We start from the raw sequence: 15,989 nt of genomic DNA, 5'->3' as shown, positions 1-15,989 counted from the left end.
AGGGAGAAGGAAACTCAAAGATATCACACTAAGAAGGCAGGATTCAAAGCAGGGAAACCAGCAAGCAGCTTGTGGTCATTTATTCTCTGGCTTTCTCTGCATGCTGCTGGCATTCTGGCAGGGTCCCGTATTGCAAGAAATGCATTAAACTTGTAGTCCAAGTACAATTGTATATTCTCTGGTAAAATACAATTGAAAGGGCCAACAAATCATTTACAGTGTACAGGCGGAGCAAGATTCAGCGAATAAAGCTGAGCCTTCCTGCTTCCCACAACCACTTATTCCTTTATTTCACATGATAATAAACCGGTTTGGTAATTTCTCGGTTTAATAAAAAAATAGTATGTCAAGGTGGGAAGTGGCTGATCCACAAAACCATAAACCAACTACCCTGCATTGTTCTTTCAGATAGAAGTCAATGGATTCTTTATTTCTCACAGCACTGACTGGCGTTTCCAGCTACATGACAATGCAGCAAAATCATATGTGATTGCCAAAATTGCTCTAGCTACAGTACTTTGTTCTTTATATTCTGCTGTACAGTCAAGCTTCTGATACAAGATAATGCCAGATAATGCCAGCTTAAGTGGACAATAAACCGTGGCAAGGACAAAGTTCCATAGAGCAGTGCTGGTGTGTGACAGTGCATGGTGAAGATAGGAAAAAGTGCAAGAAACCCTCTTTCCTACCAATTTAATAACCATTTCATAATTGAAAAATGTGTTTCAGAGCATTACACATTTAAGTGTACGGGACTATTTTCAGTTTAATAAAATAACATAAAGGGGCAATCTCACATAGTGGGACACAAAAAATATTTTAACAACTAATCAGTGTAACTGTCATGCTTAGAAAATGTTTAATCACTCTGAAAGTAATAACTACTTATTTATATCCCTGTGTTTATTTGTATGACCAACAATGGCATTCTAATTACATGATATTTATTTATTGAGCTGATATCACCTCAAGTAGAACATGACCAAACACCTTGAATGGCAGAAGAGAACAGTCAAACCACCACTGCAAAAGAAGCAGGCCCAGATTAGCCTTTGTCACATCAATACTCCAACTTGTAGCTAAATCAAGTGTCCCAGAGAATAGCACATAGATAATGTTACCTTAGTAATACATTGTAGCTGCTGAGTGAGGCCCATAATATAGTGTGTGCGTCTGTGCACGCATCCGTGCCTGTGCGAATGCACGTGCACGTGACACACATATTTTGTGTGTATGGTGGTCGTGCTGCCGGAAGCGACAGGTTGCATATGTGTGTGTGTAATTTATTATTTGTAATTATTAAAAAAAAGACATGGTGGTAAGAATAAAATATTTATTAACATTGTACACACACACTCACATATATACTGTACATACATTTCAGCGGCAGTAGCAGCGCAAAATCTTTATTTTCTCCATCTTCTCCCCTGTCGGCCGGCTCCACGCTCACTGCCATGCGTGCGCGGCACCATTATAGAAAGGCTGACTAACCACTGCCAACAAAACTGCCGCGCGCGCACGGCGCAGCAAGCGCGCACACTATAGACCAGCCCTTACACTGACTGAAGGATTGATTTGAAACTGATAGGCAGCCATTTAGTGAACCCTGGGAAACAGGCTTTTGCTGATTAATTACGGGAGAACTAATCGATCGATAGTTTAGGTAATACAATTTCAATAAACGTAATCAAAGGCTGCCTGTATAAATATTAAAAAATACTTCTTTTTTTTAAACTGCTTGGATTGCCTCTGTAACTGCTCTCCCTGCCTCTTCTTAGGCCTCGGTCCCGCTGCGCTCGGTGGCGCGGGTGGCCACACACTAGTTCCCCACCAGCAGGGGAATCCTGCGGAGCCGGTCCCGGTCCCCCCTGGCTGCACAGCTGACTACACGCTGTGGCGCGTCAGCCGCTAGGGGATACAAGAGAATGGTGTTCCCTAGCGTTGACGCGTCACGTGGTGTGGCTGTGAGCCAATGGGGAGGGGAGGCTTCGGGAGGAGGAGAGGCTTCGGGAAGCGGGGAGGAGTGACAGCAGCGTGAGTACCTGTCTGTGTGTATGTCTGAGTGCGTGCGTGCCTGTCTGTGTGTGTGTATGTGTGTGCCTGTCTGTGTGTATGTCTGAGTGCGTGCGTGCCTGTCTGTGTGTGTGTATGAGTGTGCCTGAGTGCGTGAGTGCCTGCCTCTGTCTGTGTGTGTGCCTGTGTGTGTGTATGTGTGTCTGAGTGCGTGAGTGCCTGCCTCTGTCTGTGTGTGTGCCTGTGTGTGTGTATGTGTGCCTGAGTGCGTGAGTGCCTGCCTCTGTCTGTGTGTGTGTATGTGTGTCTGAGTGCGTGAGTGCCTGCCTCTGTCTGTGCCTGTGTGTGTGCGCGTGTGTGTGTATATGAGTGCCTGCGTGCGTGTGTGTGTGTGAGATAGAGAGTGCCTGCGTGTGTGTATGAGTGTGTGTGTTGCTTACCATCAGCAGCTCCAGCCCGAGCCCGTGGAGGGAGGGAGGGGGGGGGAGAGTAGCGGGTCCCTCCGCTCAAGCCACGCCCCCCCCCCTCCCGCTCCCCCCCTCCCACTCAAGCCTCCCACTCCCGCGCACCTCCCGCTCCGGCTCCCTACAGACCGCATATCGCGGTCTGTGTAGTATCAGCGCCCCGCCAGTCTGCAGTGCGGGCGCGCTGACTCTGGGAGCGGGGCCTTAGCCTTACTCTTACAGGGAGAAGGAAACTCAAAGATATCACACTAAGAAGGCAGGATTCAAAGCAGGGAAACCAGCAAGCAGCTTGTGGTCATTTATTCTCTGGCTTTCTCTGCATGCTGCTGGCATTCTGGCAGGGTCCCGTATTGCAAGAAATGCATTAAACTTGTAGTCCAAGTACAATTGTATATTCTCTGGTAAAATACAATTGAAAGGGCCAATAAATCATTTACAGTGTACAGGCGGAGCAAGATTCAGCGAATAAAGCTGAGCCTTCCTGCTTCCCACAACCACTTATTCCTTTATTTCACATGATAATAAACCGGTTTGGTAATTTCTCGGTTTAATAAAAAAATAGTATGTCAAGGTGGGAAGTGGCTGATCCACAAAACCATAAATCAACTACCCTGCATTGTTCTTTCAGATAGTAGTCAATGGATTCTTTATTTCTCACAGCACTGACTGGCGTTTCCAGCTACATGACAATGCAGCAAAATCATATGTGATTGCCAAAATTGCTCTAGCTACAGTACTTTGTTCTTTATATTCTGCTGTACAGTCAAGCTTCTGATACAAGATAATGCCAGATAATGCCAGCTTAAGTGGACAATAAACCGTGGCAAGGACAAAGTTCCATAGAGCAGTGCTGGTGTGTGACAGTGCATGGGGAAGATAGGAAAAAGTGCAAGAAACCCTCTTTCCTACCAATTTAATAACCATTTCATAATTGAAAAATGTGTTTCAGAGCATTACACATTTAAGTGTACGGGACTATTTTCAGTTTAATAAAATAACATAAAGGGGCAATCTCACATAGTGGGACACAAACAATATTTTAACAACTAATCAGTGTAACTGTCATGCTTAGAAAATGTTTAATCACTCTGAAAGTAATAACTACTTATTTATATCCCTGTGTTTATTTGTATGACCAACAATGGCATTCTAATTACATGATATTTATTTATTGAGCTGATATCACCTCAAGTAGAACATGACCAAACACCTTGAATGGCAGAAGAGAACAGTCAAACCACCACTGCAAAAGAAGCAGGCCCAGATTAGCCTTTGTCACATCAATACTCCAACTTGTAGCTAAATCAAGTGTCCCAGAGAATAGCACAGGTCAAGAAACAAACCCTACTCCCAGTGGCCCAGGAGCAGACCTTGCTTCATGAATACTAACTATCCTGGACATTGTTGTCAGGAGAATGTAGCCCACTGATATGCATAACTTCCTGTATCCATCATAAATCTGTCCACAGCTGGGGCACTCATTCACATCTGTAATTGCTATAAGTCCGGATACCTAATAAACATTGTGTTTTAATGTGTGATCAGGGACATTCACAGGGGGAAACAATTTGATTAATTTTTGATTGTAGGAAATTGTAATTTTTGATTGTAGGAAATTGTAATTTTTGATTGTAGGAAATTGTAATTTTTGATTGTAGGAAATTGAAATGAGATCTTTGTAAATGTTGCATGGTTTTTAATACTTTCTAAAATCCATAATGTCTTCCTAAAACATACAGGATGTTTTTTTTTTTGCTTTGTTGTCTTTGTTGTGGTCTTATTTGCTTTCCCCTTCAATGTTTTTATGTCAAAAGTAGCAGTGCCCAATTCAGACCATAGCAGCCATCTTTCAAGCTGTATAAGTGTTGCATAACGTTTGTGGGAATTTACTGTATAACCTCTGTTCATTTAATGTCACCATGTATTGTTATCATAACTCTGTGCCCAGGACATACTTGAAAACGAGAGGTAACTCTCAATATATTACTTCCTGGTAACACACTTTATAAATAAACAAATCGCAATAATAGAATTCACTAAATTGATATTGCTCAGTGGACCAACCAGAAAATAAATCCTGTCTGTTGTTTCTAGTTGTCATCATTCATCCTCCATTTTGTTTCCTTCCGTCTATCCTATTACAAATAATGTTTGTTGCTTGCTTAAACCACGTCATAGGCCAGATTAACCGTTGCATATGACATGGACAACTGTACCAAGCTGGCAATGCACAACTTACATAACTTTCTGTTCTCACCGTGCTTTAATACGCTGACATTATTGGTATACTGCCATGGGTGCTCGCAGGACATGGGTTCCAGATGGTATGCTGTGGAGAAGAAAAATGCAGCACTCTCGCGGTCTTCAATTTAATCACAGATTACGGTGATATATAACGAGCAGTACAGGGTGTTGCTTCCAAACAGTATAAACTCTGTTAGCCGGGTGTCTTTACTTTATTTCAATTCCCAAACATGTTGCTAATTGGTACTACCCCACTGCATGACCACATACTTCTGGAAAATATTGTGAAATATTCTGGGAAGTATTACCTCAGTTGGGAAAATGCTCCAAAGCTCTCACCATTTATGCAGCTCTACAAAGATTGGTATTTACAGTACAAACACAACCAAGAAGATGTCAGCATGATGTCTTGTGGATAGATACATTGCAACATTAGACTCCACGTTATACAGCACACCTAGGATTTGTCATTTGCAGGTGCACGCAGTAAAAACATAGAGGTATGTATCAAAATCGGACTTATATGAGCTGTTTGCATATCAGAAATAATAAACAAAGCAACGTATCGGTAGCATTAACATCACTGTAGTATGTATCAAGATGACTAGGAGGGTATTAACGCACAGGTAATGTTGCTATCCCATTCTGCCAGATCTTCTTTATACACACCATGCGACACTTCTCTGGCTGTGTGCGGTGATCTTTATTTACAAATACTACTCCAATAGCATAGCAGTGGCAATCTGCTCGATCAGTGCAACTGCAAATGATACACACCTGCTAAGTAACGCTGGCTATTCGTTCAGCACAAATCTCATGCATACATATTCCCCCATGGTGTAGCATCGGGAAGTCTGTGTAATAAATGATAATACCCAGATAGAAACCCCACTGAAACGGAACAGTGCGCAGAGTACTCTCCTTCTATAAAAAAAAAGCAGATACGGTGTAATAAAACAAGCTGAAGTTTAAACTAATTGGACATAAAATATATGTTGTTTACACTAAATAAATATCCAGGGTCTAATGCCCTAGGGGTCATTTATTACAAAAGTTTCACCTGCTTAATTTGATCATGCAGGAAAGTTTATCATGTAATTGGAGTAAAATCAAAGAGAAAAGTGAACTAATTTGCGGTACACAATCTATAAAAGTAGTAACCACGAAGCCATAATTGGAGATACCTGTAACAATGTCATTATTTGCATCTGCACTTCGCGTTCCCATCCTCTCCCACTGCTGAGAACTTATTTGGTGTCAGCAGATCAATTGTGTGCACAATGTATTTTTTTGTTGTGGATGTCAACTCTGGAAAGCAGAAGCGCTAATTAACCAGGTGATGTATTTTAAACCTGGACAATCAGGGAGCACTGCCGAGATCTTCCAGAACTTCTACTCTCCAGTCATTGGTACACATGTAAAGACCACTGAAAAAAAGTGAGAACCCCAATACCAGCAGAGTGCATGGGGGATAGGGGCTATGTACCAAGGTTCCCCAGCTGCAAAACTGGAGCCCAACCAGTGAAATATATTGCAACAGATATATCAAAGAGAAAAATCACATTTGCTTTCAACAGGAATGATTTTCTGCTGGTGCTTTTTGTTCCAGCTTTGCTTCTGGCAGACTTTGATAAATGACGCTCCTATGCGTCCTGAATGCGTGGACTACTGCATTACATTTGTCATGGGGCCATCTCCTTGCGAGCCCTGAGTGCTTCTCCTGACAAATAGTTTTATTTACCTTTCTTCTAGTCTCTGCTTTTAAAAGGAGTTGATACACACAAACACACACACACACACATACACACACATACGAAGAATACAATCATACATGTAATTAACTACCATATAAATATTCACTTATTTGAAAAATGTCACTTATTTATATCCTGTGGGAAAAAAGACTACTCTTTTATTTCTAATTATTTCTGCGCAAGATTTATTTCATCAGATAATTAATACTATCTACTTTTTGGTTGTTGGGTAATGATGGCATCATAATAGTTTTACAAGAACAACTAGAGTAAAACACTGCCATTTTACCTGCAGACCATCAATTCAACACAATTTAAGACCTCTGAATCCTTCCAAAGCATTTGTTACCCTGTAAAGTTTAAAACTTGCAATGATTTAACATTCTTATCCTTATTTATTTTTTGTAAATAGGAGGGCTCAACTACATGGCTGTGTACCATCTTAAGTGCCACATGTAATGTGTCTGTGGAGTTAATACTGGAGTGAGAATTGGAGCTGAAGAATACATGAAGATCTGGACATGGCATAACAACAACAACAACAACAACAACAACAACAACAACAACAACAACAACAACAACAACAACAACAACAACAGGGAGAACTTGACTTTCTAAATGCTCTGATAATTTGTACTCTTCCTATCCGCCAATACCTGGGAAGTCTCTCCCTGCATCTCACTATGCCCTCCCTATTGCTTTTTCTTTTTACTTTCCTCACTCCTTTGTAAATGTTTCTGTTCCCTCCAACTTCCCCACTCCCCTTCTATCCTAATTTCTTAATCTCTCCTCCCCTCCACCTATGCCTGTGCCATACACTGCACCATTATTTATACACCACTTTCCCAACAACGTCTTTACCCCTCAATAAAAAGCACCCCGACAAATCCTCTATTCACACTCTATCTACTCCTTCCTGCTGCTGGGGATATCTCTCCTAATCCTGGACCCAACCAAATACACACCTGCTCACACCCGCACCTCCCTGCCACCTCTTCCCATGCTAATGGATTTTTAACCTATCTGATTTAATACTGACTAATCTTAAAACTCGACATCCCAAATCAAGCATCCCAATAGCCTGCATTCATGGCTACTGTCCCATGCCCACAGTCCCTCCTACCAACCATTGTGGCCAAGTACTGCCATCTACAGCACTTATTCCCTCACCTGCTGTCTCCAAGTCTCCCATCATACCACTTAGATTGTAAGCTCTTTGGGACAGTGATTTCCTTTCCTGTTGTCTGATTTTGCTGCGCTTATTGTATTATTATAATTATGTATTCTTTGTGAAGCGCTGAGTACACTTTTGGCACTAAATAAATAAAGATATACATACATGCGTTTAGACTGCTATACATATCTCTTACATGAGCTCACTTTGGTCCAACGTTGGACTACCCCAGGTGAACCCTGCTACCCGGTGGGCTGTCAGTGCTATGTATATCTCCATTTCCCTATGGTACACAGTGCGCTGTTAAATACATTCTGCTCCACTCCTGTGCTAATCATTAGTTTCCAGTGTAAGGCTGAGTCCATGGTGAGCGCTTATCTGCTGACCCGCGCTGACGCTTGTCAGTGAGCTCCTGCAGCCGCAATGAGAGCGGCTTTAGTAGGGGCTTGCACACGCTTAGAGCGGCTTTAGTAGGGGCTTCCGCTTCCCAATGAGGGCGAACCAGCTCCGTGACGTCACTGGCCCACCCCCCGACACACCCCCGGATGACGCGCGAACTAAGACCAGGGAAAGCACCCGCTTTCCCTAAGCCTCCACACACCTCTGCACAGCTGAAGTCTCTATGGACTCAGCCTTAGAAGATGAGAGGGGCAGTATTCATCCACGCACCGGCATGAAGCAGCTAATAGAGGAGGTGGGGAATAGATCCTACCCATAGCTACAAAGTTCCTGGCTTGTCCACTCAGAAGAAAAAGGTTCAGCCCCCATGTCATTCTCTCCCCTCTTAGGCTGCGGCCCCGCTGCCTGCACCGCACACACGCCTGCGAGGCTGGCGGCGCGTGCAGCCGAATTCACCGATCTGCAGGGAGCTGCAGGGGGAAAGACGGGGGGGGGGAGGGGACGTCACGGAGGCACAGCCGTGACATCACCCGGCAGGTTTGCCCTCATTGGCTGAACCACCTGGGGACGTGGCCTAGCACTCCGTCGCGACTCCTGATCTCAATTTTCGTGAGAGCAGAAGTTTGTCTGCACAGCGTGCGGCCCCCCTTCACAGCGGGCCTGGCCCCATTGTGGGGCGGCTCTTGTTCCTGCAGCGTCTGCCTCAGCGGGCGCTGCAGTAGCCAGTGGGAACCTGGCGTAAGGCTGCACCCATGCTGCCGCTGACCATGCTTTCTGCTCGGTGCGGTCAGCACAAGTAATTTAAATCTGTCCGGCCATGCGGCGCGCGCCCCAGTCAACATATGCTGGCGAGCACTGGGCGCTTGCCGAGACAGATTCAAATTGAGTTTGAGGCGCGCTGAGGGGTCACATGACCTCCTTAGCCAATCAGCACCAGTCACTGTTTAGGCCACGTTCCTCCTTCCTCCCCCCCGCTCGTCCTCAAGAAAGTTGCCGGACAGCCCAACACTCATGCTTGGAGAGTTGGTCCAACTCGAGCATAAGCGCGGTCCACGGCACGGGGGACACAGACTAACTCACGCCACCCACTTACTCCCCCTTGAATCTCTCACTTCCCCTTCAAATTACATTAAGTTGTAAGGCAGAGCTAATGAATGCCAATAAAAAAAGAAAATCACAATGTCTGATGTATAGTAATAATTAGGAGGGGTAAAAGATCTGTACAATAGAACAGAACTCTGTTGGCTCTGTTTTAAAGGAGCCAAATGGCTTTGTAACACATTTCTGACACTTGCAGCGGTGAAATAACTTGTCTTTCAAAGACTCCATGTGTTGCTTTTAGTTGCCTCCAGAAATGTGTTTTTAAGTACATTATGTACAGACCAGAAAGTAGTAACACACAATAGTATTGTATTACACAGACTCTTGTAAGCATGCAAAGGCAAGTTCTATAACAATGAGGCATTAAGTGACTCCCAGCCCAAAACATGTGCTACTCAAAGCCAATGTTTTGTATTGAAAATAGTAGCTTCAGTTTAGTGAAGCGTGTCACAGGAGACCAGGTTATTTATACCTTTTAACAAGGATCATACATTGAGCAAAACAGGGTAATGAAATAAATTGTAGTTTATTCGCTTACACACAATGATACACAAAATACAGACAAAAATACACACTTACTTTGGGACTGGGGTTAAAAACCTAGACTTTTACTAGATGCAGGGAACTCTTTGGGTGAGTCTTACCCTGACCGAGACTTAGCCCGGAATCTCCGGGAACCCAAATCGACATAAAGTTCCACACGCCACCGCTACGTTCTCTGAGAACTTGGTCCCTCCTTACCGCGAGTCAACCCAAATCTCCTGGAACTAAAATAGTCATAAAATCCCAGCCGTGTCCGCTACCTTCATTTCTGAGAACTTGGGCACAAAAGTCAGGACCTAGTCTCGGACGGGCATGCTTTTCAGGCTCGAAATTGAAGCCGGTAGCTCTGCTATTCGCGCAGAAGCAACTTTGAAAAGCACGCTCGCGCTCTTACTACTGGAGAACTACAATCTGATTGGATTACAGATTCTTATAGTATTCTGAGTTTCATTCACAAAACTCAGCAGCCAATTAACATGTGAGAACATTCCCAAGCAACCAATCAGAGCCAAGCCGGCTAGAAAAGCCGGGTCAGCGGGAGATCTGAAATAGCCAAGAGACATGCGCAAGGTTGCCACCTTTCTCCCTGGTTATCTCAATGCCACCCGCTGAGACAATATCCACCAAGTCTGGCAGCCCGGACGACTGCCATTGATCTCCGGACCTGGTACTCCACCTTACCCTGCTGACCAAATGCTGTTCTCACCTCTGGTATCCACTGACTGCTTTGAACTCCAATGTCCAGCAGACTTACCGGCGCCTATGGGTTAGCTCGGGCAGTCTGTTTGGACATCGGTTCCGAATGTAAAAACACATTACATTTTAATAAAGTATATTTCACTATACTTCTGAGTCTTGGGGAACAGGGGACGGAAGAATAAATATGTTGTAGTTTTATTTCTATCTGCCTTATTCCCCACACACTATCTTTTGTACTCAGTCTGGACTCGGAGTCCCCCCATAACCTCATATACGGTTGTGGTACCCACAAACCCTATACTGGTTGTGGGTCACATGGGCACTAGCTGGCGTACCCTCTTAACCTAGGGATTCCCTCAGCTACAGGAATACATATTTATCCATGTGTCTCATTCTCCTTTCTGGGCTATGCTGAATCTAACTCTCTTGGGCCCTTATACTCGGATCAGGGGTAACCAAAACGGGCTTAACCTTTGAGAGCCTGGTTACCCCCTCCCGTCACAAACAGTACTGTGAGACATAGAATAGATGTTTAGTTTACAGTATAAACTCACAGTAATAGGTTCCCAATTTTTCTACTACAGATATTATTAGGAATAGGATTTTCTATTATATTTGTGTTATTGTATGTGTATGTGTGATTGTATATGTGTATGTGTGATTGTATATGTGTATGTGTGATTGTATATGTGTATGTGTGATTGTATATGTGTATGTGTGATTGTATATATGTATGTGTGATTGTATATGTGTATGTGTATGTGTGATTGTATATGTGTTTGTGTGATTGTATATGTGTATGTGTGATTGTATATATGTATGTGTGATTGTATATGTATATGTGTATGTGTGATTGTATATGTATATGTGTATGTGTATATGTGATTGTATATGTGTATGTGTATGTGTGATTGTATATGTGTATGTGTATGTGTGATTGTATATGTGTATGTGTGATTGTATATGTGTATGTGTATGTGTGATTGTATATGTCTATGTGTTTGTGTGATTGTATATGTGTATGTGTGATTGTATATGTGTATGTGTGATTGTATATGTATATGTGTATGTGTATATGAGATTGTATATGTGTATGTGTATATGTGATTGTATATGTGTATGTGTATGTGTGATTGTATATGTGTATGTGTGATTGTATATGTGTATGTGTATGTGTATATGTGATTGTATATGTATATGTGTATATGTGATTGTATATGTGTATGTGTGATTGTATATGTGTATGTGTGATGTGTGATTGTATGTGTATATGTGTATGTGTGATTGTATATGTATATGTGTATGTGTATGTGATTGTATGTGTGTGTGTGTGTGTGTGTGTGTGTGTGTGTGTGTGTGTGTGTGTGTGTGTGTGTGTGTGTGTGTGTGTGTGTGTGTGTGTTATATTTGTGTTATTGTATGTGTATGTGTGATTGTATATGTGTATGTGTGATTGTATATATGTATGTGTGATTGTATATGTATATGTGTATGTGTGATTGTATATGTATATGTGTATGTGTATATGTGATTGTATATGTGTATGTGTATGTGTGATTGTATATGTGTATGTGTCTGTGTGATTGTATATGTGTTTGTGTGATTGTATATGTGTATGTGTGATTGTATATATGTATGTGTGATTGTATATGTATATGTGTATGTGTGATTGTATATGTATATGTGTATGTGTATATGTATATGTGATTGTATATGTGTATGTGTATATGTGATTGTATATGTGTATGTGTATGTGTGATTGTATATGTGTATGTGTGATTGTATATGTGTATGTGTATGTGTGATTGTATATGTCTATGTGTTTGTGTGATTGTATATGTGTATGTGTGATTGTATATGTGTATGTGTGATTGTATATGTATATGTGTATGTGTATATGTGATTGTATATGTGTATGTGTATGTGTGATTGTATATGTGTATGTGTGATTGCATATGTGTATGTGTATGTGTATATGTATGTGTGATTGTGTGTGATTGTGTGTGTGTGTGTGTGTGTGTGTGTGTGTGTGTGTGTGTGTGTGTGTGTGTGTGTGTGTGTGTGTGTGTGTGTGTGTGTGTTAGAATTGGTAGGAAGAGTTCATAGCTAAAAGTTCATACTATTTTTGAAGTCTCATGAATTTTCATCTCATCTGGTACTGAGCTTCCCCATTGGCCCTACTCCACAGGACAAGGAGAGAAGCTAAAGATGTGGTGTTACTAGGAGATTAGTGGTCTTTAATAAACAAGCTTATGGATGGAGTTCTTACCTTATCCACTTACACTGTATCTCCCAGCATCGCAGCTGACCCATTTGTAAATCGGGTTCCTGTAATGTTGCCGTAGTATTTATTTCTCCCATCTGGAGGTGATCACACAGACTATAACGTCAGCATTTCAAACCAGAGGTGTTTGCATACCTCCCTTCAAAATATAATAACGAAGGGCTTAACAATGGAAAGCCACTCTGCAAACATGTTATTACAATAATATAACATAATCATGCATGTCATTATAATGACAAATTAAAGTTTATCTTTCATTGCCATGACACATTTCTTTTCTGGAAGCGGTACAAGTTATAAAACCCCTTGGGGTATTGTGAAATCCTACATACTTGGCCAGTAGAATTTGTCCGGGACCTGTGAATGGGGAAGTGTTTTCTTTACCCTTATCCCACCCCCCCCCCCACATTAGTGAGGTAATCATATTTGAGAACACCTTGGCCACATATAAAGGTGCGTCCATGGTGAGTGCGCGCGATCGCGCGGCGTCACGCAAGCCTGTAGCAGGAGAGATTTTTGGCCATGGGGTAGACGCGGCTGTGATGTCCCAGACCTGGTCCACCCTCATTGGGCGAACTCCTCACGTGATCCGGCCATCGCGCGACAGAAACAAATGTATTTGTTTTCTCGCGCATTGTGAGCGCCGACACTCTGCATCACATGCGCTCTAAGGACAGCCTCACAGGGGCACTTCATTCTGATCGCGGGCTAACCATGCACATGGCCTAAGCCTCAATCATGTAAGGCACGGGAGCTCAACTCCAGTACTCAGAACCCCAAACAGGTAAGGTTCAAAGGATATCCCAGCTTCAGCACAGGAGGCTCAATCAGCCCCTGCTTCAGCACAGGTGGCTCAGTCTTTGACTTGTGCTAACGCTGGGATATCCTAAAACCTGTCCTGTCGGAAGTCTTCAGGACTGGAGGTGAGAACCTCTTTTGTAAGGGGCAATAATAAAGCAGCAGAAAACGCCCAGATAAGATTAGTAAACCCCTTCCAAAACATAATGTCACACTGCTTGCAAACGTACACATCATAAATTCATTTCTAATGTTCTCTTAAAAAAAAAAAAAAAATAGGTTTGTATCAATAAAAGCAAATACATTCACAGGTCTGACAGGTCTGCAACGCTGCCCTTCCCCATTATCTCTTAGCAGACAGTGCTCCCACTGCAGCCAGGGATTCTGGGAAATGACATTTAAATTGTCCTACAGTGTGTCCCCTTTTGCTATAAAACAAAATCATTCTCCATAATTCAATTTGGTAATTCAGAGGAACACACTATTCTGGTACGTCGCAATGACTCAGCGTCAATACACAAACACACCTTAAAACTGTGACCTTTACTGAATTAGTCATAACACAAATACTAAAGTAATGCAATAACCTTTTTGTCTAAGTCTGGCAGACAATTCCTGTTAAGTAAATGTGGAAATCAGAAGGCTGGTTAGTGAAACATCATGCAACTCATCCTAAGGATACATTTTTGTGTCTATTAAAACAGCTAATGCTTCCTTTACATAAACAGTGCCAGGTATCACCAATTACACATGTTCCATGTAACCAGTCCACACATAATATACAACATTTAGCGTTTTAAGAAAGGAAAGTCTCTCATCTCTAGAATTGGCAAGTAGGATATTTTAAACCAAGAATGAAGGTTTGTGTTTATTACCCGCCAAGGTCCAAAAACGCATCATAAATCCCTTTCCCAAATGTCGTCCTTCATGGGACGACAAACACGTTTTGGGGATTTTCACAGAAAGGAAGCGTGCCTAATTTATTGTACTGACTTTTATTCACATACTGTGTGCTAGAAATGTGGTGCTGTGATTGGTTTGGGCTCTCCTATTCTGTGGGCCCTTAGAAATAAGAGAAACTTGAGTGGACACAAGCAGAAACACGTGAGATTTACACAAAACACTGATTAATCCACATTTTTAAAAACCTCGAAAGTGACAAATAAAAAATAAAACATTATTCTATAGTTGCAGTGAGTACAACATCCGGCAGTAATACCAAGCCGTTTCAGTTACCCTACACCAGAGGTGCTCAACTCGAGTCCTCAACACCCCCCAAGAGGTCAGCTTTTAAGGCTATTCCAGCTTCCGCCCAGGTGGCTCAGTTGATGAGCCTGCTTCAAGTGGCTCAGTCAAAGACAAAGTCAAAGACTGAGCCACCTGTGCTGAAGCAGGGATATCCAAAACGTAACCTGTTGGGGGGGAGGGTCTTGACTGGAGTTGAGAACACTACACAAGAACCACAGCCTTTGTAGCAAGGTGTAGAAGGCTGCGGGAATGATGTGCTGGACGTGATTCTGTCTGATTACACCACACTACTCATTAAGTAGTCCTTGAAGTACTCTGCCAACTGGCCTTGACAGAGCTGAGAATGATAACTTAGCAGCATCTGCATAGTATTTAATCGAATGCTATCAAATGGCTGGGAACTTCTAGTGACACATGGGCTCTAATGTTAAATGTCACTGGCAGGAAAGCAGACAAAATGCTGATCTAGTTTGTGGAGCAAGGAAAGAAACGGCTCATTTTGGCTTCTGTTTCAGTGCTTTCCCCCCTCACTGTTAATCTGATGAGTAAGTCGTTATGTGCCTGCATGGTTGAAGATAATACAAAATTATATTTGGTTAATTTAGAAGGCTTCACAAATTGCAATCTGTGTGTTACACTAACATTGTTCGAGCATGATGGGGGATTAAGAAAAATTATTTGGGACATATTTACTAAGTGGTGCTATAGACACCTTTTCATCCATTGAGTTAAATGGGCCATGAGAGGTCTTCTGAAATAGCACTGCTTAGAAAACACAGAGCCATACCCATATATATACATGCATACATTAAAGAGATTAGAAAGGAAATTCTCTTAAAGCTGCAGTCCAAGCAATGCACTACATGTTTTTTTTTATAAATAAATCAGTTCTGTACTATGAGAAAATACATGTTGCATTTTTTTAAAAATATATCTAAATTACATTTTTTTATGTATTATAATGTAACAAGCATTTTTTGTTTCTTTAGCAACTATGTAGAAAGTCACATCTGACACACCCCTTTTTGAGTCCTGCCTTCTCTCTAGCAGTGCACCAATTGTATCTAGTGAGTGCCTGGTCACATGATCTTCCCCACAGAACTTTCCATCTTTTGTCCTCTTCTGCTGCCCTGACTGCCATTTAGTGAATCCCTGAGCCGAATCTTCGCTGATTAATCACAGGAGGACGGATCGATCGTCAACTTGGCTAATTACTTATAATTGTGTGGATTGTATTGATGCATATAATAAAGGGGAAAAATGTTTTA

At 42.2% G+C, this 15,989-nt stretch overlaps 1 protein-coding gene across 2 annotated transcripts in view; it reads right to left on the bottom strand.

Moving 5' to 3' along the window:
* ST3GAL1 (ST3 beta-galactoside alpha-2,3-sialyltransferase 1) overlaps positions 1-15,989 on the bottom strand; it is a 126,578-nt gene that overhangs the window by 57,084 nt on the left and 53,505 nt on the right. Inside the window, exon 2 of one of the 2 annotated variants that reach the window (XM_075581833.1) lies at positions 4,735-4,806. The exons of the other annotated variant lie outside the window; for it this stretch is intronic. The gene's annotated coding sequence lies outside the window, so the exon portion shown is untranslated. The remainder of the gene's footprint in view (positions 1-4,734; positions 4,807-15,989) is intronic. 2 annotated transcript variants of the gene reach the window in all.

Source organism: Ascaphus truei, chromosome 2, assembly GCF_040206685.1.
Source record: "Ascaphus truei isolate aAscTru1 chromosome 2, aAscTru1.hap1, whole genome shotgun sequence".
NCBI lineage: Eukaryota > Metazoa > Chordata > Amphibia > Anura > Ascaphidae > Ascaphus > Ascaphus truei.
This window is presented reverse-complemented; position numbering and strand designations above follow the sequence as displayed.